Here is a 25,389-nt window from a genome sequence, read left to right as displayed (position 1 = left end):
AGGGAAGGGAAGGGAAGGGAAGGGAAGGGAAGGGAAGGGAAGGGAAGGGAAGGGAAGGGAAGGGGAACAACAACAACAGAACACCAAAAAAAACACCAAAATAACCCTTAGGAGGAGCTGTGTTTAAAAGGGTTAAACAGGAAAGTACAGAAGGGTCAAGACCTAATTAAGAAGAATAATTTTGGTGACGGGGTGAATGAGAAGCCCAAGGAGAAAGAATAGGATTGAATGCCTGTAAAGACAACAGATGGAAGAAGGTAGGAGGGACAGATTATGTGAATAACTAGATACCAAGAAAAAGAACAACTTGATTAAAGAAAATAGAGACTTATGAGATAACATTAGAATGAATGGGGGATACTGAGAAATGACAGTAGTAATTACAGTTAAGAGACATCAGAATAAACTTGTATAGGGGGGATATGGCTGGACTGTCCACATTAGAAGGATGAGGCTGGAATGAAAATTCAGGTGCTAGAGTATTGAGAACACACAGTTTAGATAGACATACTTGAAGGAAGTGGGGGAATGCAGTCTTGCCAAAACATAATTCCCCTCAATGTTTAGGGGTAATGCAAATACATATGAGATCTGCTCTTGGTACCTTTGTGTGTGTTGGTCTAGAGAGCATACTTTTTGTTCAGTCAGCTCAAGTGCCAGAGGATGAGAGTCGTGGTAACAAAGCATACAACTATGATTTTGTTTAACCTTTTAATAAAGAAAGGTGTTAGACACCAGAAATTAATGTTCAAACATTATTAATTGTCAAAAATAAAGCAATCAGATGGTAGAAACAAAGGAAGAAAATAATGTAAGGTTGTCCATAGAGAGCACAATTTGAGATTTGCCTAGATTTGGAGAGTTTAATAATGCTTTTGACAGCTTTATTCTATTTACTGCACAGAACACAACTGTATTACAGTCAGTGTAATGAAGTAGTGAAAGAATCTCCAAAACTTCTACCAAATTGCCTGAAGGTATGTTAAATTGTATAAGTAAAACTTTTCAAGAGGAGAAAAAAAGTTTATGTGGTTAAGACATTTGATTAGTCTAGTAAACAACTGGATTTTTTAGTTATCTTGTCACCAACTTGCTATGCCCTTAAAGTAAACTTTAAGTTTGGGTTTGTGGTTTGTTGTTGTTGTTTGTTTGTTTTATTGGTACACACAGTGACACCCTGGAGTCTCATTTGCACTAATAGTACATACTCACAGTTGCAGTTAAAGCCAATGAATCTGTGCTGTGAAGATAAAATCCTATAGGAAGCTGATTTCCCTTAAAACTCAACTTACATGAATCAAATTGGACACTCAAATATGAGTGTAACTTTTCAGTCTCTAAGTTTCTCATCTAAGACAATCTCTCCCTCGCTATGAAGTGTATGAAAGTAACTTAATTCTTGAATCATTCAGATTCTAGAGGTATAAGCATTAAAGGAAAGCCCATGAAGATAATAACAGAATATACCAAGTGTACCAAGTGTTTTTTAAAGGAAGTGTGAATAGTGTGCTGTAAATATATGACTAAGACATTTAACAGTGAAGAGAAAAAATACTGATTTGCTGTCTCTTTGAAAACTACTACCCATTCACTGTATGAAGTGTCTGCAATAAAAATAATTTCATAGAATGATTGTAACAGATGTATTATTATGCTAAAAGGGGAAGAAATTGTGACTTGGCAAGCAGTTTTGACTTCGAGAGTTTGGATTTTCCGACTCAATACATTTTTTTTTATAGTTTGTTTTGTTTAATACTTATAATTCTGTTTTTTCTGCTGGTGCACTTTCTAGCAAATGCCATTACAGATTGAAATCACCTTTTTCCTTATTACTTTTAAATGAAAAGGATTGTTTGCTGTTCCTTCCTTATTGCACAAAGCCCTTGTATTCTTGTTGACCCAAAGTATTTATTTTCCTCATTTCCTGATTGCCAAAGACTTGAAGTTAATAAATTCTTTCTTTCTTCTTTTCTACTAGCAAAAAAATTTCCTTAAATTAGCAATTGTAGTATTTTATCTCAGTGCCACAATACTTCACATGCACAAAATTAATGATTACTTTTAGTTTTCACAGAAATAAAGGACCACTATCTACACTTACATCAGTCAGTATTTATTTTAATGACAATCACCATCACAAACTCAGAAAAAATTTCTTTGTTAATTAAGGAACATATTGAAAAGTTCTATGTCAGATTTAGAGTGATTCCCAGAATTCTAACAACCTCTTTACAATACATTTGAAGTATTTTCTCTCAATAATTATTGAATAGGACCATAGTTTATATTTAACTCCATGTAGTTTTAGAAGGCTTTATGGTGACTTAATATAACAAGATCAGAAAACAATTTATCTGGATGTGACCAGAAATTTTGCACCTTTTAAGCTTGAGATACTGGGAAAGTTTACCCTAACATGGCCATTTTTTTGTTAAAGCCCCAAGGATAGTTCACAGAGTGATTATTCTTTTTTGGTTTTTGTTGTTGTTCTTTGTTTGCTGGTTTTTTTTCCCTAATTTTTGTTTGTTTGTTTGTTTCAATTAAAGACCAATTATTTTTTCAAAGAAGAAAACTTCAGGAAATATCTAGAAGACTTTTCTTCAAAAAGGGTATTCTTCAAACAACTTAAGCATTTTACTAGAAGGAAAATACTTTGTTTTTCAACCTTTAATCTGCAAACCATATTTTAAATAATAGCAGCAAAAATATTAATTCATTTACCTATGAGAATGGCCTCAAGTTGTGCCAGAGAGGTTTAGATTGAATATTAGGAAAAAATTATTCATGGAAACAGTTGCCAGGCTGCCCAAGGAAGTGGTGGAGTCACCATCCTGGAGGTGTTTAAAAAGTGTTTAAATGAGACTCCTAGGCACATGGTTTAGTGCTAGAGTTAGTTTATGGTTGGACTCGATGACCTTAATCGTCTCTTGCAACCAGAATGATTCTGTGATCCTATTCAATGATTCTATGATTTATGATAAATGAAAATGGTGTACATCTTTTTCTGTATTTGCAACAGTTTCTCACTAATACAGATGAGAGAACTGTTATACTAATAATAATGCAGGTAAAACAAGTATCAGTCATTTTAATTTGGCTTCCTCTTGGTGATTTTTATATAAATTTCATCCCCCTTAAGAAAGCAATAAATTGTATGCCTGTAATGTAACAGCTTGTGCAAACACAGCATTTTGCATTCAGATCTATCATACAAACAGCTGTGAATATTTATATTGGTGTTAATTAAGTCAGTGACGGTATTAATTTAGATAAGGAAAGCTGGCCAAATCCCAAAGTGCTATGGGATTTTTAACATGTGTCGAAAAAAAAAAAAAACAAAACCAAAAAACAAACCAAACCAAAACAAAAAACATAAATTTGCAAATAAAAATGTGGTATAACATCTCACTCTAAAGACAGAACCCTCATGAACCCTCATTACTAGTAGTCTACAGGTCATGGCTAACAGCTAATAGGATATGAAGCAAAACTCTCTTGTTCAGAGAGATGAAGATGAGCTACTAAGTCAAACTGACCTGCAAACAAGGAACCAGCTAGCACAACCTCACCACAAAGTGCATTAGAGATATAAATAAGTTCATGCTTAAACAGCTTAAACTGAAGAATCCAGCTGGAGGCAGTGGGTTTTTTCAGAGTTGTTTCATTTGTTGGAAGAACTAGATGAGACAAAAATTGTTATCCCTGATATATCAGGGTTAAACTATGTTTCAGCAATAAGGAAAAATATGGGGACTTTTTTGTGCTTTTTGGAATAATTTCTACTTCAATTATAATTTTAGAATGGTAGTAGATCATATTTTCTCCTTTGTTCTTATGCACATTTGTCACTTCTCCTTAAAATGATGCTAAACCACTTCTGAGTTCTTGTACTTTTGGTACCACTCTCTTAGTTAACTGGAATTAACAGTCCAAAGTTCCAGAAAGGAATTGCAAATAATCCCCAGTAATGAAATTAGACTTTTATAATATATTATTTATCAGATCCAGAAAAACAGGAATGTTGTGGACATATTCAGTTCAGATCCTTATTAATCTATTTTAAAAAACCCAACAGCAAATCCTCAGAAATATTTAGCTTTTCTGTTCCAACTTAGGTGCCCAGTTTCCATTTAAAGCAACACTCAGACTTAAGATTACTTCGTTTTTATTTCCCTCTTCCTTTCTTAGTGTGAAAATCTTACAGTGCAAATGAGTTTATGTGGCTTTTACACAAATTGGAATATTTTTTAATTTTTGGGTGCCTGAATGTATGTTAACTTACAAAACACCTTAGAAACAAATTGCACAAGGAAGGTCTGGTATTCCAGTGAGTGAGTTGTGCAGTAACTAGACTCAATGTACGGATTACCTCTGAAAAGCTTCTGTCTGGCCAATGCTTACAAGGTGCATCCCTTTCTATAGAGTGTACAAGCCCTGAGTGATCTGGATTGCATCTTGCTCCAATTAATTCTGTCATTTTTCAGATCCTTGGCTCAGATTCCTGCCAGGATGTGGGCATTTGGTTCTTCCTTACAATTTTGACTCTGGCTCCTCACTCACTGAGGATATCTACACTACTGTGGCAGAAAGGAAGGAGGTGAGCTCAGATATTGGACTTTTTCCCACTTTGGGTATGCTGCTCAATTATTAATCTGGTCTCAAGAGAGGGAAGGGGCAACCCTTAGACAGTATCAATGTGAGCCAGTTCGTGCCACTGGGCTCAGAGGCATGATTAGATTAGTAACCCTCTTTATTTTTCAGGAGCAACATAGCCCTCAGTGTAGTTATAGATGTCTCAGGTTATCAAGTTCTGTTTGCATTGAATATAACATTACCTGTTCTTCTTGTTTTGCTCATTCTGGTCTCAGACAGGGTGCATGGCCCCTTTCTTCTCCAAGCTCTTTGGGAAATGATGCATTGTGGAGGCAGTAGTGACAGCTGAGTCATGATGTTTCAATTGTGAAAGGATCTCTGGCATTCCTTTCACTTTTTTTGTGAAAGGAAAAGTTAGGCAAAAAACAACCCAGAGAGATTATCCAGATTCCTGTGCTTCATTTAAGTAATAGTAACAGAACACAACAGTTTTCATACTGTACTTCCAGAACTAGAGCATAGGAAAAAAACTAGCTAAATTAGGGAAAAGCTGTATGGAAGCCTTGCATTTCAGTCCTCAGACTAATACCAAATCAACTCTCTTTTTCCTCAGGAACATATTACACATAAATCAATAAATGTAATTTGAAATCAGTAGATTAACACCAATATAAGTCTTAGAGTATCATCAATATAAACATGCCAATGACATCAGTTCATTGAAATCCTAGAAAGAGGGAACCTCTGTTGCAGTATGAGGTCTAATAACATGAGTGTTACTCCAGAGAAGTTAACTATTTTTTACCAAGTTAAATAACACACATTTCTACTTTTCCTGTAGTTTATACAAATAAGGTGTTGTTTGTTTGTTTGTTTCTTAATAGATGAATAATGAAGTTCCCTGATAAAATTTAGCCTTTTCTCCTCTAGCCTGTCATTCTCAAATGAATGTCACAAAGGATATTCAAAGAAAGCCTTTTCAAAATAGTTACATAGTTATAGTCATCCTGCTGACTTCAACTTTTAACCATGTTAGATTAAATAGGAAGAGGCACATTTTATCTGGACCTTTTAATGATTAAATTGATGATGAAAGTGTGAAGTTGAAAGGGAAACAAATTTCAAGAGATATAGGAATGTTATCAAACAGCTTTATTCTGTATTGACAGTTATAATACAAAAGATAAAAAAGAAATGGGAAAAACATTAGAATTTTTTATTTAGCAAGGAGCAAATATTATACAAGATCCCTGTGTTACTTACATACAGATGAATCATGAGTAATCACATGAAATGAGTGGATTCAGAGCAACATAGAAACTCATAACAGGTTTTTCATCCATTCTCTCTGACTGCATGCGGCAAATGGCAAAAAAAAAAAAAAAATAAGGATACTTATATAACACAGTTTCCAGGTCAACTTTAGGTTGCCATGATCCTCCTTTTCCTTCAGGGGAACAAAACACCTGATTTAAACGTTACTAGAGAAAAGAGGTCAGGAGCCAAGAGGAAGAAGAGGCCATCCAACCACAATGCTACTCTGTGTGGAAACCAGCCTTCAGATGGGAGCTCAGGGAGCTGCAAGACATGATTCTTCCCTTTCTCCCTTTGGCACAGAAGAAGTTAAGCCCTTTGGCTGATCAGTCAGTCCTCATCTTCAGAGAATATGGGGAAACAAAGATCTCAGTGCTAGCTGTGTCAGTGAGGCTTTTAACTAAAATAAAAGTGCACTAATTTTAATCTGCCCTTTACCCACCATTAAAATGTCTTGTACAACATCATCAACCTTCTAAGCATTCTGGATCAATCCAGTATTTCTGCAGCTGTTATAGAATGGTGAATGTCTGAGATTCCATTGCTAAAATATCTGAAATTATAGTTCATCCCTTCAGAATAATTGAAATTTGTTTTAGAATTACTTAAAATCATTTGTTCAATGTCTTTACTGTTCTCTTGCATTTTCATCAGCAGTACTTTCAGTCCTTTACTGTGTATCCATTCAAGATTCAAATAATAATATAGGAAACTAAAAGGGCTATTAATATTTATAGCACACCTAAGCACATTATTCTGGAGGTCAAAAGAATGCAGTATTTGGCATCACAGTGCGATTGAGATGTGCCACAGAACACCTAGGAGTGCTTGACTGCTATAATAAATTATACAGCCACTCTTCCTACACACTTTATTTTTTTGTTAGATCAGATAAATTCTCAAAGAAATTTCATTAAAGCACACACCTTGAAAGAGCTGGTCAAAACTGCTTCCTTCAAAAAGGAATAAGAATATATTGTATCTAATTTGTTGTGTTAGTATCTATGGATTTATTGGAGATAATATTGAGTTTCATATTGAAAATGGACAATCAAAATACAGATTACGTTCCTTAAAAGATGATTGCAGACTCTCTGATAAATGTAGTGGTCACAAAGTTTATCATTAGTCTGAAACATTTGCCTTAGAAATAAATAGGTTGGAATGGACCTTGAAAAGCCACTTACTCCAAAGAAGGGCTAATTGTGCTTTTCTCTGTTCTAAACAGGGCTAATCAGGTCAGATTCCTCAGGGCCATGTCTAGTCAAGTGCTGAACACCTTGGCAATTCCATAGTCTGTCTGAATTGTTGCTGTCCTACCTTTATGGCAATAAAGTTTTCCTTATGTCAAATGGAAATTTCCCGTGTTCCAGCTTGGGTTTGTTGCATCTAGTCATACTGTCAGGCATCTCTGAGTAAAGTCTGTCTTTTCAGAATCCTCTGAGCAGGTAACTGTAGATAGCAATGTCGTGGTTGAGACGGACAAACAACATGGACGAAGTTCTTCCAGGATGAAAGTAGTAGATGCCATTTATTGCCACAAGTGCATTTTTATACAGTTTTACCAATTCATGTGTCTCTTCACTATTCGTTACAAGTTACAGCAGTAACATCTCATTGGCTAATTTTGCTATCATCAGTGTTACTCTTCTACTCCCTTCTCTCTCACGGGTACATCCTTAATATCTCCGGATACTCCTTTACTCCCATCTTTCTCATGGGTAGGCCTTCATATCTTCAAGGCTAATTTCTGTTCCCATGCCTTCCGTCAGGGAATCCACGGATCCACCATAGTCCCGCACATAGCAACAACATCTCCACTGAACCTTCTCTTCTCTAGGCTTAAATAGGCCCAAACTTTAGAAACAAAGGCTCAGGGGAGCCATTGTAGTATCTGTCTCACTTTTTCCTTTTCATTTCTACCTCTGCTTTTGAGGCTGTCCATATAAATGAAAAAAATGTTTGTGACATCATAAACTAAGAACTTTTTGTAACCTATAAGACTCTAATACTAACTGACATGTAGCAAACCACCACTCAGTCTTTAATATTAAATGGGTAAATAAGAATCTCATGGTAAGTCGCTCAGAGCATACCAATACTGCAAATTAAAAGGGCAGTGAAAAGCTCATGCTTTTCAAACATAATCAAAACATAATCACCCACAATGTTTAATTGTTAGCCATCTCCTTGACTTTCTTTTGGACCACTTCAGTTGGCACTCTCCAATCAGCTGGTGCTCTTGTGGCTTCTTGAAGAAGACTGATCTCTGATCCTCTTTCATTAAAAGAAATCAATACAGCCTCAGAGACTAGGTGATGAGACAGTGCACAGTCAACCTTTCAGGCCTGCTATGCAAGTTCCAGATGTTACTAGGTCTGTTCTCTGTGTTCTTTGAGTCACTAGAGCCCACATAGGATTCTTCTGAAGCCAATTTTTTTTTCCAGTTTTTCTTATTATGATGCTTTGACTACTTATAAATGTTAACAAACTTTTCTAATTATGTACATATATATGGTACATTAAGAGCTACATAAAGCTGAGATACTTCCACCTACCTGCTTAGTTTCTCTCACATTTATTAGTAGTTAATGGCTGATTCCTATCAAGTGTCTGACTTAAGTGGGCAGAAGTGAGCTTAAGAGATCTGTATTCTCAGGAGGTGACTGCTTTCCATCTTAGGCATGTAAATGAGGTACCTGAAGTTAGATAGCATGAAAATTATACTATGCATTAAGAAGCAAAACAAAACAAACTTTCTCATAGACAGACTTCATACCATAAGGTACAATTCCTTTCAACGAAGCATTTCTGTAATGGTTAACAGTCTTAGTATAATTTTACACATAAAACAGCTGGTACACCCACACAAAAAAAAATATATTAAAGCGCTTTGTCAGTCAGAAAATGTAAATACTTCAGTTAAAAAAAGTTCACCACATTTACTTTTCTTTCTTTTATAAACATTTCAGCTAATTACTTACAGCTTTAAAAGCCTCATTTTATCCCCAGAACACCCTAGAGTTAGAAATCTTTATCTAGGTTTAGTAGTTGTGGCAGAATGCCATTTGCACTAACTGATCAGTAAGAAGTTGTCAACTGCATCTGATGTCATAAAACAAGGAATGTCCTAGAAACTGCTGATCTGTTTGGGCTTAGTGCAGAATTTTCCACTGAATAAGTAAATAAATAGTTTCAAGTAACAGCATATACTTAAAATTTGTCCCAAAATGTTCTCCTAAAAAGGTCACTAACTAATCCTGTCAGTGTTCAAAACTGACAAAAATATGGGAAAGAACTACGAGATTGTGCATATAGAAACTGCTGGCCTGTGTTTTGATGTGGTTTACTAGTTATCTGAAATTCCCTTGGATTAGGCTCTCAGTGAAAAATTTCCAGATATATTTCATCATATCATTCACAACCTTCATTAAGATACAGGATTTTCATCAAGAAAGGCAGCTAGGACTCGGTGGTAGGACGTATCTAAAATGTGTTTAGGAGACAATCAAGAGCTTTTCCCAGATCCCATATGATCTATGTATCTAACATTGTGGTCAAACAAAGACCTTTCTTCCATTTTGAAACAGAATGTTAAATACTGGGTGAAATAAATCTTGTAGAGAAAGGAAGGGAAAAGGTTAGCAGTCTCTGAATAAGTTTCACACTCTTTAGGATCTGGACTAGTATGTGAAGCTGAGCTTATGAAACTAAGAAAGACTAGTTTCAACCAACTAGGAACACTCAATGCCTCAATTTCTTAGCTGTGATATCAGAAGCAGCTCTCAGCATTGTCAAGATCACGGATTTTTCCTACGGTTCCCTCAGGATGAAGCACCATAGGGATGCTATATGCATATCAAATTTGATAGTTTGAAGATCTAAAATATTTTATCATGAAAAAGTGAGAGACTGAGGATTCTATTCATATGCATTTGCATAACTTGCATCACTGCAGATCATGTGAAGGAAAACAATGCATTTCCTGAAAACTGTACCTTACAAAAACCAAAACAAAACAACACAAAAACCAAACTACTCAGAATCCTTGATTATCAGTTCTGCTCTAGATGTGAGAAAGTCCTGCTTTGCTATTTACTAGCCATGAGTTTGTGAGCAAATACAGTTTGGGTTTTTTTTCAGTTAAAAAAAAAAAAAAAAAAAAACAAAAAACAAACCAGCAGAAAATGATTGTTCATAATGTTAGGCTGCTATAACATGGAGTAAGTTAACAACAAGATGGCCTTGGTAAAATGATTTCTGAACATATTTGAAGTAGGAAGGATTTAAAGAAAAGGAGAAGTGGGATGAAAGAAGATATAGAATCCAAATGAAATGCTTCAGTTCTTCAGAACTTAATCATTTAAATAGCCTATGTTTTTAAATAACACTTTAATTAAATTTAATTTAATAGCAAACTTAAAACTGAAAAATGTCCTATTACCTCTTTTTATACTTCGTTATTTATTTTTCATTTATAAAATTATCTCAAATCATACTGATCTAAAATCAGAAGTATTATGTTGATTTATTTCACTCAAGTCAGTGAAATAAGGGGGATTCCAGGTAATAATTTGAAGAAGAAAGCTGTTTGTTGACATCTATGAATATTTAGAAGTTAACAGCAGGTAAACATAATGACTTCGTAAGCTTCTAACATCATTCAGGCATAAATACTGAAGACTGGATTTTGACTGGTCTATGTGTTTGAGCAGAGATATAAGTTATTTAATATCAGTAAATCTTGTGCGATGTGATGACCTGTAAATGAATATGGAAATTAACAGCAAATATTGCATGCAATAATCAGAATGTTCTCTACCCTCTAATGTTTATGTGAGCAACTGTGGCATTTAAGGGAGCTTGCAAGAAACAGTGTCTGAGTCTGACTTCTATTGAGAGAAGGCAACATTGTGGTTAATGCATTGATCTTGGACCCAAGGGAATCCTGGCTTTTTGTCAGCTTTACCATAAACATCCAGTCTGACCTTGGAAAGGTTTCTCAGGTTCAAATCCACAAAGCAATGCAATAATTCTGTTGTGGAAATTAAATAAATAAATCAACACCAAAAATAAATACTTAGAAACTCTAATATGTTAGCCACAAATATTTCCCAAATATCTAAGTTCCGTTTGTTAAATATGTTCAAAATTTCTTTCCCCATTGCAGGTCTCATCAGCTCAGCTGTCATTACCTCCTGTCTGATCAAGATTCACAGACTGGATGTGGGTTAAGCAGACTCTTCTGAAAATCAGTAGACAGAACAGCATCTAAAATCTTTGGTGGAACCAGTCTGTAATTTCTCAGTGTTTCAACCTCAGCTGCAAAGCAGCCAAAAAAAAAAATCAGTGTTTGGATATAGACTACATTGACTGTAAATTCTTACAGACTGTTCATTAAATGTGTTTGCTTGGGATTCTACTTTTTACTCTGTTACATCACTCTCTCTTATTGGATTTTTTCCTCCTGCATAAATATTTAAATATCAGTTTGGGACAGAATTCTCAGGCCACAGAGACAACATTATCTCATGTGCTGAAAGGTGCTGAATGCAATTTGTGTTTAAAAAATATTACCAAATCTTCCATGTAGAATAGAAATCTGAATTGTTATGGCACCAGGACATAGACAGCTGTGAATATATCCACAAAAGGAAACAAAAGACTTGTTGGGTTGGTTTGTTTGGTTGGTTTTTAATCAATAGAAAAATATATAGTGACTTCAAAGGCTTAGTAAACATCTGTATGGATTGCTATGATTTCTGTTTGGTCTAACATAGCCAAGATGTTTTTATAAATTTATATTTTATAAATTTACCTGATTAAATATTCTGTGCACTGAAATTTGTGGTCTAATAGACTAAAATGTTTTATAAAATTCTCACAACCAGTAACTCCTTCAAATAATAAAAAAACTGGGTACATAAGAGTAGAAAACAAAACACTTGTTACATATGATTAAAAAGTGATGAAAACTGTGGAATTATTTTCCTGAAACTTGACTCTCCTTTGAGAGAATAATTTTAAACAAACAATTGCATTTTTTGAAAGTTGGTGGAGTTTTTTTCCTCTTCCTGTGTGCATTTCCATTAATGATTAGAATATTAGCCAGCATACTTAAACATACTTAAATATTCAAATGTAGAAGGCACATTTAGATAAAATCATGGAATCTGTAACAAATAACATAAAGTGAAATCTGCTGTAGTTGCAGTTAATAGGGCTTTTGAGGAAGTTTCAACCAAAAACAGCCATGCTCCATAACTGTATCCCCCCTATCATCACTTTTGCTTTTACATACATGGATTACATTTTTGTATCTTGACAACTTACACATTTTAACTAAATTTGATTCCACAGAAGTGTTTACACCAAGGGAACATGAACATTTAAAATTCCAGGTTATCTCTAAATCATTGATTTCAGGAGAACTGTGAGAGTTTTGTGCATTACTCAACTTTATGTAAAATGGCCAACTAATGACAATGTTTAATTCTGAACTGTATGTTCCATTAGATTTATCGAGTTCTCTCAGTTCTGAGCCAGAAGCACAGATATGACTTTGTAAAAAATTTATACAACATAACATTTTATCATTTTGTTAATTTCTTCAGGATAATATAGATGTCTTTACACAGGCTGCAGTGCTTCAGAATCTTAGACTATTTTTGGTTTAGTAATTTTAGAAGGCATTATGCTTTTATGAAATATATTTGTAACCTGATATCCAAAAATGACAGACCTGGCCTCATCGGTCAATTTAAACATAATATCAAAATGATGTCTCTGAAATGACTTCTCTGAAATACTAAAGCACAGAAATGTTAACAGTAACATTCATTCTTTCTATTGTGAACACCTCTGGACCTAATTTGCAAAGAATCACACAATCTGGATTTGCCTTTGAAAAAGAACGCAAGAGCCAGATTGTTGCTTTTTGTGGTAAGGAAGAAGATGCACATTATTCTTCATACTGGAAGAATAAATGAAGCCATCAAATTCTCACTGAGACTGATTATGCCTAGGATATAAAGAGAAGACTTGCAGAGAAATGGAATTTCACAAAATTACGTTATTTCTGCAAAAGAGGGGGAAAATGTCATAAAAACTTTGACTGACATGTACCTCAGGGACTGGTAGTAGCAAGAGAATTTAAGGATGTTTCATATTCAGACACAGAGAGATTACTTTTCTCAAATAACAGACTCTTCTTACATAACTCAACAAATAACATTTTAAGATTCTTGCTGACGTGGTCAAAAATGGAATTTTGAACTAGAAAGTGGTCAGTGAAGTCCTGAAAGTTCTGGTATATGTGGTGACATGAAAAACAGATATATAAGAATGGGGGGAAGAAAAACTGGATGATATGAACAAACAAACAAACAACAAAAACACACAAAACAAGGTGAGGTAAATATTAGGCATAGTATTTCAGAATATGGATTGCAGTTGTTCTGATTGGTAACTGTGTTCAGTTCAAACAACTAAAATATCTAACTAATAAGACATCCAGATTGGACAGTAAATGAAAGGAATAAAGATTTTCATTTAAGACAAAAAGAAAGGCCAAAAAATGGAAAAGGAAAAGAAACAAACAAACAAACAAAAAAACATATTAATTGACTATTTTTTTCTTCATAGTTAAGAAACAGCATCCCTGGAAGCAGAAGTCACCCTGAAGAGGTATGTTTAGGAACTATACAAATGGCATCTTCCTCTAGTTCCCAGACTTGGATTGCAGCAGTGATGTCTGTAAAAGTATGAAAGAAAGAAGCAAGAACAGAAAGTACCTGATTATTGGAGACATTAATTTTCTGACATTAATTTGATAAGAAATGCCTCCATAGGCATCAGTAGGTCTTAAATATTCTTGAATGCATCAGTTGACAAATTTATGTACAAAATAGTCTATGAAGTAAAAATGTGCTAGTGTTATTTTGGAGTTACTCTAAGTAAACAGCAGGGACAAACAGTCAGGGGCCAGTTGTAAAAAATAAGCTTAGATCAAGTAATCATGAGCTGATTCTATTCATTTGAAACTGCAAGACAAACAAAAATAGATACAGAGCTAACTTCTGGCATTTTAGCAGAGAAAACTTTGAAAAACTAAGAATTAGTTACCAGGGCTGACTGAGCAAAGAGCTCAAGGATTTGAACATAGCGGAAGCATGGAATTATTTTAAGTCAAAAGTGCAAACACTATTTGAAGCTCGCATTGCAAGCAAGAGAAAAAAAAATCTTAGCAAGAAAGGGCTACAGACCCCCCTGGAGGAAGGAACACCTCACACAGGATATTAAGAGTAAATAAAGAACGTAAAAAGAATAGAAAAAAAGGATTGATCAGCAAGGAGAGTTGTATCTCAGAGGTCAAAAAGGGTGGAAATAAAATGAGAATGGACAAAAGCCTAGTTGAGCTGAAACTTGGAAAGAAAATTAGAACAAGTAATAGAAGTTCTTCAACAATATAAATAAAAAACAGTAAGAAAGAGGAAACTAAGACAGCTGCACATAGAAATGTTGAGAAGGGAGCTAATCTAAATATGGCAGCAACACCAAGACTCTATTTTTCAAAAAAGATTGTAAAGAATATGACAGCAATTGCTGATCAGTCAGTAAGAATGAAAGTGATGTAAATCCAAGGTAGAAACAAAACTTGAAATGATTACACTGACCAGATGAGGTATTCCATAAGCTCTGAAACCCAAATATGCAAAGAATGTGTAGATAAAACTGATAAATTACTTCAACTGACTTGATTACAGTAAATACTTGTAAAATTTGATACCTGTAGTGCAGAAAGATAGTTAGAAAGAAAATTAATGGTACACAACTATGAAACAGATGAAATAATAACTTGTGAATCATAAGAAGTGTACAGGAACTCACTGGAAAAATGCAATGTGATATAAAAGCAATGTCTTTCCAGATTTGTCCAAGATACTTAGACTCTGGTAGAATTGCACCATCTAGTTCACAGTTTCATAATTTGAGTATGTCTTGTAGATCCACCATAAGAAGATTTGTAGATCTACACAAAGAATGTCATTGTTTTGGGAAAAAAAAAAAAAAAACCAACCAACCAACCATGGCAAGCATGTTTTTTGACCTCTTATAGTTTGTGAGTTCATATAGAGCAATGGTGATTTTTAGGTGCACTCATATGTTTAACTTCTATGAAGGAATATGTTACAGTAAGTATATGATTTATTTCACATAAGCAAGGTATTATGTTTGATCTTAGATTCTGAGAGCTGGCCTTGCTCTTACAGGCATTTAAGACATGTAATAGTTCCACTCGAGTGGGATAGTGGTATATAGGCTTATAACACCTCCTGTGACCAAGTTGTTGGTTTATAGTTAGATGTTGTGTAGTTAGAAAATACACCTACTTGAGACAAATATGTCTTCTTATAAATCATGAAGGGTTAGAATATCATGACTATGTGTAACAGCTCTCATTGAGTTTCTTCCTTTTGTGGCTCATGAGAAGCATTTGAGAAGTACTTGTGTTATTTTTTCTGGAAACTTTCAGAGAAAGAATTTCATTTTATATTTGAGTTCCAAGACAAAGAAAGGTTTAGGGTTTTCATAAGTTCCTTGGGGTGAATCATGTCACAGAGAACTCCCTGGTAGACTCATTTATATACTCTCTGCTGCCCAGGTTTACTATAGTTTTTCTTTTTGGTTTAATCACTATTTTGTGGCACTCTCCTAAGATTTTATAGATTTTCTTTCCAAGAAGAAAAAGACTGTGATTGTCATTGATGGGTTGGTTTGTTTTGGATTCACTGTCAGTGTTTGAAGCAGTGTCTACGCTCACAGTTCACTCACTATGGGACATCCAACCTGATTTTTGCTACTGTTATTGCTACTTTTTATATTTTCATGGAAAGCTACAAAGAATTAGTATGCAATAAGAAGGAAAAACTAACAAAGTATATCAAAGTAAACACTTATCTGTGACAAATCAACAGGAAGAAAGAAGAAAATTATGTAAAAACAGTCTTCGAACTCTCACCGGTCCCTTTTGGAGACGACTCCCATTTTCTGGAAGTCTGAACTCAACATTTGCTGTCAGCATCTTGCACTGGCTGATAAGCCCATTCTGCTGCGATTCTCAGCTGGAGGGTTGCACATCCTACTGAGCTAGCAAGAAGCAAGTTGAAGTATATCAAACCAAAAGTTTGCACCTTCCTTACTGGGAAGGAATTAGAGCAAACAACCAACCAGAACTAGGCAGTATCTCTGCATGGTCCCTTAACCCCGTGTGCTACCTTCAGCAGCTCTGTTCCTTCACTGTTCCTCTTCCCGAAGAAGTGATAAAGAAATAAATCCTCTCAGAATATTTTACCCATTATAACAGGCTTGTTTGGTTTTGGTGTTTGTTTGTTTGTTTTTCCCCAGAAGTGTCTGTATCTAGCAAGTCCTATTCAACATAAGAGACTCTACAGATAATAGGCAGATTAATAAAATCTTCAGAAGCCCTACACGTGGTTTTAATTTTCCTGTTGGACACTGAGAATGTCACATCCCAAGATGACAAGTCTTTATCACAAACTTTATGTATGCATTGGGGTGCATGGAAAGAACAGAAATTATGAAATCATCATAGCTCCCTGATAGTATTGATCACAGTGATAATATTATATTCAGGTTTGTGTTACTGGCTTTTTTTACCTTTACTGTGGGAACTATAATGAAAACATCCTTTTCTAGCATGAGGCACTGTTTTTCAAAACTTTTAATGAAAGGCAAATTTTGTAGTGTTTTATATGTTAAAGAAGATTGTGGCAGCAACTTGTTTCTTCATCAATATCAGTACACCTTTCTGTGATTCTGCCTTTAAATTGAAAACGTTGCACTTCACACTGCTTCTTTATAGAGAAAATCCTTTCAAGGGGATTTTACTGCACACCATGAAAACACCATAATGGCAGTTGCAGCTTGGACTGTACTGCTAGCTTGAGCAGCAAAATTAAGTATGATGTCCAGATTTGGTGTACTATCTGGATAAGAGGAAAGATGGGAGTCTGTTTTGAGGTTGGGTATCTTTGAACAGTAGATCTTCTTTGAATCTATACCTTGTGCTGGAGTGGAAAGAAGGAAGATTGGATTGGGGGACTGGCATTTTTAGTGAGATTTAAAAAATAAAGCTTTGATTCATTTCACAAAAGTGTTTGAGCCAAGGATCAAAGATATACAGAAGTAGATATGATACCTTGTACTTCCTGGAGGAGGTTTAGTGGATGACTTTGCTTTGACCTGTTCTCCAGGAGTCCACTGAGTAAATAACAGTGATCTAAGAAGATTTTTTTTCATCCAGAAAGAAACACTGGATATCCTGTTCATTCATCACTGCCTCTAAATGCCTACAGAGAAAGTAGACAACACCTCTTTGCTACGCTCCTTCTCCTCCTCAATATTAACTACGGTGTGCAAAACACAGAAATGACAACTTTCTCTAACTCATTCTGCTAGTAGTGATCAATTTTAATTTCTTTCTCTTTCTATACTGGCGTGAAACACCCTAAGGTTTTCAATATATATATCAACAGGACCAAAAATAAATGCGTGTCTGCTTTGAAGTTTTAAATGGTCTAATGTATGTCTAGCTGCAGTTTTCTGTCATTGTCATCACATACTTTAGTCAATCCATTTATTTTTTGATGGAAGTTAATCTCCACTCTCTAATGAAATGTCAAACCTGAATACAAGCTCAATCTGAAAAATATTTCAATGTATTAAGTCATGTAATTCCCTCAGAAGTCCATATTTTCAAGCTAATTTGACTATGTCAAAAGTGTGTTTGAAGCAAACCATACAATTGTTCATTATAATTTATCTACATTTGATTATTTGTTTATTCACCTATAATCACATTTTGTTGTATGATTTATTTTTGGTCAGTTTGTTTCTAGCTTTAATTTTTGTGTTAATTATCTTTAATGTGGTTTCTTATACCTAACACACCACTGTACCCTAACAGTGTGTAGTTTTCAGTTAATTTTATAGATTTATGTTTCTTCGAAGTGTAGAGTGAACTTTAGAGCTGAAATAAGTAGCCCAGCATCTTCTTCTTTATCCTTAGGTAAGGATTTGTGCTTTGGACATGAGGAGAGGGGAAAGTCCTGTAAAACTGGAAAACTAATCAATGATCCAAGTTGTCCACAATAACATTCACCATGGCAGTTTAAGCTAATGGAGTCTTGACATTTCTTTACATAGATTCAGTATATTTCATACCTGTGGGCAGGTATGTCCTCAGAGAATTAATTCAGTTCAGTGTCCTTTAGAGTATTTTTTTCAAGACTGGAAACGCAGAGGATGGGGAAAATCTTTGTCACCCAACACTCACCCTCGCTGATCACATAGAGAAAAATGTTGGAATAAGTCCACTCAGATTTCTATCAAAGTTAAAATGTTGTCCAAGATCATCTAAGGAGTCACCCGTATCATAATTCCTTTGTTAATCCCTTGCTTCTCATCAATGCTTCTAGAAAACAGGGACTTTGTTGCAAGCTGTTTATAAGGTATCCTAGAATATATCTGTATAGCTTCCCCAAATATTAGTTGATTACCAGGGAGTTAACCAATGGCATTTTAGCCAACTGTAATTCTTTATTAACTTGTTCATATAATATTTTAGAGACTTGTTGGATTTATTCAACGAACTCTACTAGTAAAGTACTAATAACTTAGCACATTTAGTAGAAAACAGAAGGCACAGAGTAAAAAGAAATAAGAAACATCAATTAAATTTCCTTATCTTGCTTCAGGCTTTAATTTTCTGATTACAGTATTGGTGTAATTTTTTATTTCTGAAGTCAATGTCTAGGGAACAGTTTCTTGAAGAAAAGACTAAGTTTTCTGAATCTATGAGAGCTATTATCTATTTAGTTTTATTCTCTTGGGGAAGTATTGCTTATTTGAAAAGGCATTTCCTTGTCTATAATTGTGTCATACACATACACACATGCATATATGTATGTATATGCATATGTATAATCATTTGTGTATATAGCATAAAAAAAGCAAGCATGATGTCTACACTTAACCACATTGACTGTGAACTTCCTTTACAGTGGGTGACCTGGAGCCACTGGTCTAGAATGCCCTAGGCACCACATCTAGAATGCCCTAGGCACCACATCTAGAATGCCATAGGCACACCACTTTATTTAACTGCACAGTTATGAAGCAAGCTGATAACATTTTACCAGAACCCCCTCTGCTCTGCTCTTTTCTAAGTAAACCTTTCTGTGGTCTTCTAATGCAGCATCTGAAGGTCAGACACGATATCCTAGATCATCTCCGATGACATCAGGTAACTGCATCAAGCCCTCAGCAGCCACTCACTATAAAAGGAGTTCATATACTCATGGTTTTAGCTACTTGCTCATGCACAGGTGTCTAAAAACATCTGCTATGCTTGTTCTCACGAATTGTCCTCCAGGTGTGTATCACACATGTTTGTTCCACAGGGATGTCTCTGCTACCCTCAGGCATCTCAAATGGTGCTAGGCACCTACATGTGCATAACTTAATTGACACCCAACCTTAGACGTGTAGCATGTACATGCTTTAACTTTGACCTGAGTCTCACATATACTGATTCAGTGAGCTGTGTACATTATGATAATTAAGATAATGTATCCTTTAAGACTCAGGAGAAGCAATATATTTGGAATGAAAGAGTTGCAGGCTTCACAAATGAGAGAAGAGTTTGTAGGTATCAGATTTTAAATAAATTTATATTTTTTCTCTGTCATATTTCTTTCCTCATTGCAGAAGAATTTCTGCTTTGTTTTGTCCTTCTTGGAGAATTTCACTTGGTGAGAAGCAGCTACTGATTCTACCAGAAATGTGTCAAGCAAAATGTGCATATTGTCAGAATAAAAATCTCCTCCTTTTCCCACTGAAGACAACAGCAGCAGGAAAACTTGTGGCTTTTACCATCCCTTAAAACAAAATGAAACAAAACAAAATGAAATAAAACAAAACAATCAAACAAACAACCAAACAAAAAAAACAACAACCAAACAAAAAATACCACATTCAAACACCACATCTAAACTTTAAGTGACTTAAGCACAATGAATATAAATTACATTCTTGATTTTTTTCAGGTTTTGTCCTTATCTTAGTTTTTCATTGGCTATAAGAATACGTGTTTTCCTAGTAATTAATCCACATAACTTCTTGAAATTTCTCTTGCTCCTGAGAGGTCAGATGAGCCTTTATCTCAGTAGACAGACAGCTTTCTGAACTGTTTAATAAGGGAAAAAGAATCTCACTACCTATTACACAGAAAGTACAATTCTGTTAACCTTTCACTCAGATAGCTTGTTGTTATCTAAAGCCATCTATCTGCAAATGTGTAAGGACAGAACATTTCCTCAGTAATATAGCTCATTGCAGCAATCAAGAATAAAACAGGCTTCCTGACAGAGGATGTTGAGCATCTTGCCTTCATCAAAATAAAATGTCTCTAGCTCATGTCTGCTCTTGATGAAAACTGAAGGAATAGATAACTTTTGCTTAAAGTCTTGCAGGAAAGCTGATAGGTAATTAGTAGGCTTGCCCCTGTGGCCTCACTGTTAGGGTTATATAATAGTCTCTACACAATGAATGACTTATTAAACAATTCCCAATTTCCTTCGTGACAGTAAGTTGAATGTCTTTTTTTTTTTTTTTTTCTTTTTGGTTATGTTATTCCAGCATTCATGATCCAGCTAACCCCTAGGCAACTTTCTAGAAGTGAATCATAATTTTTGTCATTATAGTTCCTGCTAATTGTACTGTGAACATTTTTTCCTGCATCTGGAGATTGAAAGATGGACTGTAGCCGTCACTCTTTCCAAAGGAGACAATTACTTGTATTTCCTTCCTTGCTAACATTGATCAGAGCATGTGCCAGTATACATAAAGGTGTATTCTACACATGCATCACTGGAAAAAGCTTGTTGTTATCCATTTTTGTCAATAATGACCATCCACAGCTTCTCCCGAACTTTAATTTGATTATTAGCTTTCATGTGATTATGAAAACATATTTTTTAAAACATTATTTACTACCAAGAAGACAATATATTAGTTCATTTAAGAGTTATTGGGCTTTCTTCATTGGTTTGAATTAATTTAAATTTTATGAGACTTCCTTTCTTCCTGTGACAGAAACACTATCTGCCAGTAAGAAAATGTAAAAGGATGTGATGGTTTCTTCATGCGACATGATTCCATACTTTTGGTATCTTCTGCATAATGTGGAGTTACGATTATTCAAATTTTTCCTTATTTTTTTTATTTGAATCCTTTATGCAAATTTCAACAAGCCTTTCTTGACTTGCTGCTGGAGATGTCATGGAACTGATTTTAACATCTGAAACCATACCATGCAGTATAGTAATTCCTATGTAGAAACAGCTACAGGAAAATAACTGTCAGTGATGGTGTTAAGTAACACAAAAAGTTTATCAAGAGGAGGTTCATAACTATTTTTCATCTTGCCGAAGCCAACAATACATCAAAGTACTATCCGTCATTATTGTGATTTTGGAGATCCTGAATCACCAAACAAGAACTCCCAAAATGAAAATTCAGCCGTGGGACATTTAGATTGTAGCAAATGAGTTAATGCCATGCAGTAGGCTATGTATGATAAGGTGTTTTTTCACATATACATCTATATTGCTATATGTATACATGAATACAGATTTAAGTAGTGTACTAAATAATATATTGGGAAAAAAGGGGTTACCTGTTTCACCTTTTCCTGTGTTTTATTGATCAAACTAAAATGGATGGACAAGCAGATCAACTGGTTGAACTTTATGGTTATTCTATATTCTATCAATAATAATTTCCAGAGATCTACTCCACTGATATTGTGAAGGGCCTTTTTGAGATAAAGAAAGGTGAAATGAAGATTTTTGTTCTGCCTTTGCACTGTAGTTTTTATACACAGACACACATACACACACAATCCTCTATTGAACTTCCAAGTAAAAGAGTCTTAGATAAACCTTCAGCACAGGAATTTAATTAATCTAGGCAAAGATTATTCTGAAGTAACAATCAGAAGATTTCTCTATATTTTTCTTGGGTTTTTTTTCCATTTTTCGATTTTTAATAAAGGAACTGAAGCGTTACAGAATTATTTCTTTCCAATTATCACTCCATTTCTATGCTGTACTCATTATTCAAGGATCATTCTTAAAAATTAGTGAACTCATGTCTGAAGTTTTATGTTTTGTCTGTCAACTTTGTGGAAGAACTACTGCTTATAGGTAGGGAAGAGCCATCAAGTAAATGTGAAATTACTGTTGTGTGTGTTTTTTACATCATATTTACTGACTTACAGATGGATTTCCTCAAGTTTGTGATTGTAATTTCTGCTTCCACTTTGCAAGTTTTTCATTATGTGCAATATTCTTTAAAAATCAAGAAAAATGTAATAACTACATTTAGCTCAAAATCATTCTCACAGAATTTTTTGTTTACATACAGTCGTGTAACTAGGTTATACTAGATAACTGATTTTTAGATTGTTGCTACAACTCAGGAATGGATTCACCTTTTGTGCTTGGACAGATTGTTTGTTAGTCTTCAAACCAAAAAATAATGGAGAGGGGTTTGGTATTATTTGTTTGTTGGATTTTTTTATATCCTACAAAAAGTTTAGTAATGTAAGCATATGGTCTTTTATTTCAACATACTGTGTCTGCCGGCAACAGGTGTCATTCATCATAGAGGAAAGAATAGAAGTAAACAAAACCACAATGTGACAGTGACAAATTTCAAATGGAGGCAAATATACAGTAATCAAAATATTCAAAAAATAGGTGGCTAATTCTACATGTTTCCATTCAGTCTGTATATATAGACATTCAGTCTCTTTTCTTAATTAGTGAAACATGAAAGGGTATTATTCGTATTTAATTGTATTTTTCTGACACAGAATATTGTGACAATTGAAGAGAGTTTCATTACTTTAAAAAACGAAAAGGACAAAAATGTGATTCCAATGTGTACTACAAAGGCACATGTTAACCATTAATTCTGAAAAGAATTAATGTCATTGGATTAGAATTAGGTCAGGTTTAGGTCTTACTGCATGCTGTGCAGGTGGAACTGTATAAATTCCTGGAGCTGCAGCAAGTTTTCATGACAGATCACCTCAAATGGTCCCATTGTAATAGAGGTGAGAGGCAAGGGACAAAGAACCCCTCTACAATTAGGTGCAGAAAGTTCCTTCCCTTGATTTAGTCAGATAAGAGTATATACCAATCAAGAAAAAGTTTCTCCATTATTAGATTTGAGATGAAAGAGCTTATATTTATATTTTTGTGTACCATAAATAGTTTCATGTAGATGCCACTGTTAAGCCAAAAAGAATATTAAGATATAATGCATGCAATCTTTTTCCTGTCTTAAATATATTAACAGAAATTTATATTTCTTGTATTTACCACGCTTATAGTCATCCTGATGTTTAATTGCCAGCAAAACTATTTTATTTAATATTTCCAGGCTACTGCTCTGTGCTTACTCAGTTTTCACTCTGAGCTCACTGGCATACATTAACCTATAATTTTTATATGCTCTGTAGAAGTTAAATATAGGCTTGCTTTAGCAAGAATTTGCAATTCTTAAATTGTAAAGCATTCTAATATGCAAATCTAAGAAAATATTTGTAGATTTTGTGACTGCCTGAGCTAGTCATTCAAAAAATGTTTAGGAATTTCAGGTTTTTTTTTCATCTCTGCAGACCAAGAATAAATTCCTTTTAGAGTTAATTTCTTTCTCATTTATGTTGGTCAAGTGGTTTATAGCAGATATTCACTGTCATCTTTCACATTTGTCATTCAGTTCATCTTAATTGCATTTTTCTTTGCATTCATTAGATAAGATTGTAAGAATAGTGAGAAATTCTTCTGTTTTTATTTAAAACCTGTTACTTTGACAGGTATTGGGGGTACATTTTATGTTAAAACTGAATTTATATGTAGTTATTAAAGTGTTAAACAATTGTGTCATATTTTCACTTTTCAAAATAAGGTTTCAGAATAACCATTATAATTCATTACTGTGCATTGTAATATATATTACATAGCTGAAAATCATTAACTTTTTAATCACGAACCGCAAACGTGCTTTTCTGTGCACAATGTATCACAACTCATGCCAACTAGTTTACGTACAAAATGCCTTTCCAAACACAGAAGGAAAATATCCTCTGTGGTAAAAATAACATACAGTATAATTTATACAGTAAGTATATTGAAGCAATTTGAAATAAGAATTTTCAAAACACGAATAAAATAAGTCTGAACATTTCTACTAGGAATCCCCAAATATTTATATGAGCTCTTCACATGTGTCAAACACATCTCTACTTGTTTACTGTGTTATTGCTTGTTCTTTCATCATTCAGGTATTACACATACAAAAAGAAACAAAAGAGAGGAAAAAAAAATATTCAGAACACCATTGTGTACTAAAATCTAAAACTGTGGAAACTGTTTTTAACAAAATAATTTTCAAATTGTTTTATTCAAAGCAATGAATAAATGTCCAGACTGTCACATAAATACTCTTTTGACTTTAAATCTTAATGCCCTGTCTTAGAGAAACCAAATCAAGATTTGATCTCTTCCTTCATGCTTAGTATTCCCATTAAATAAACATTTATTTCACGACACATATTTCCTATGACAATAGAGCCATTGTAAGGAAGACATTTATATCTCACTTTAGATGCAAAGATTTGTGTACCTATTCCAACGCAAGTCAAATGCAAGAAATGAAAATTCTTTATTATAGGTGAACAGGCAACAAAGTTGTGTGAAGATGACCTAATTGCCTGCAGTGCATCTGCTAATAAACTGCCAGGGCTCACAAAAAGCACTTCTACAATAAAGGCCAGAACAACTGTAAAGCCTAAATTATTAATTAATATCAGGCAGCTATCATAACTTGCTGGTTTCTTTCCAGTATACAGCATGTTGTTTGGGGGCTAAACAAGAAGGGTTTTACGAATGCTGAAGACTATAATAAATCTTAGCAAGTTCTACTTTTACATAAACCTGCTGCAGGCTTCATTTGTTGCTAACAATCAAACTGAAAAAGCTATGATGTCCTACTTGCCCTAGAAATTCACTGAGGATTTCATTTCAGTATAATGAATAGTTTCCCAGAAACTGTGAGTAAAAACTAATGCTTTGGTTGCTGAGTGCTATATTGTTTCCTACTCTATTTATCTGAAACCAAAAAGTCCTCAAATTATGACTTAGAGTTTAAAATTTGGAATGGTATACTGAATTTACCTCTGTACTTATTAATCCATCTTCTTGTCAACATAGAGCTGGTAAGCTGCTATTACCCAAATCTGTTGTATGATATTTATTGATAAGTCCACACTGGTTTTAGAGTAATAACTTTATCAGACATCTCATGCTACTTGTACCCTTTAATGAACTA

The sequence above is a fragment of the Patagioenas fasciata genome, chromosome 1 (assembly GCF_037038585.1).
Source record: "Patagioenas fasciata isolate bPatFas1 chromosome 1, bPatFas1.hap1, whole genome shotgun sequence".
Taxonomy (NCBI): domain Eukaryota; kingdom Metazoa; phylum Chordata; class Aves; order Columbiformes; family Columbidae; genus Patagioenas; species Patagioenas fasciata.
This window is presented reverse-complemented; position numbering follows the sequence as displayed.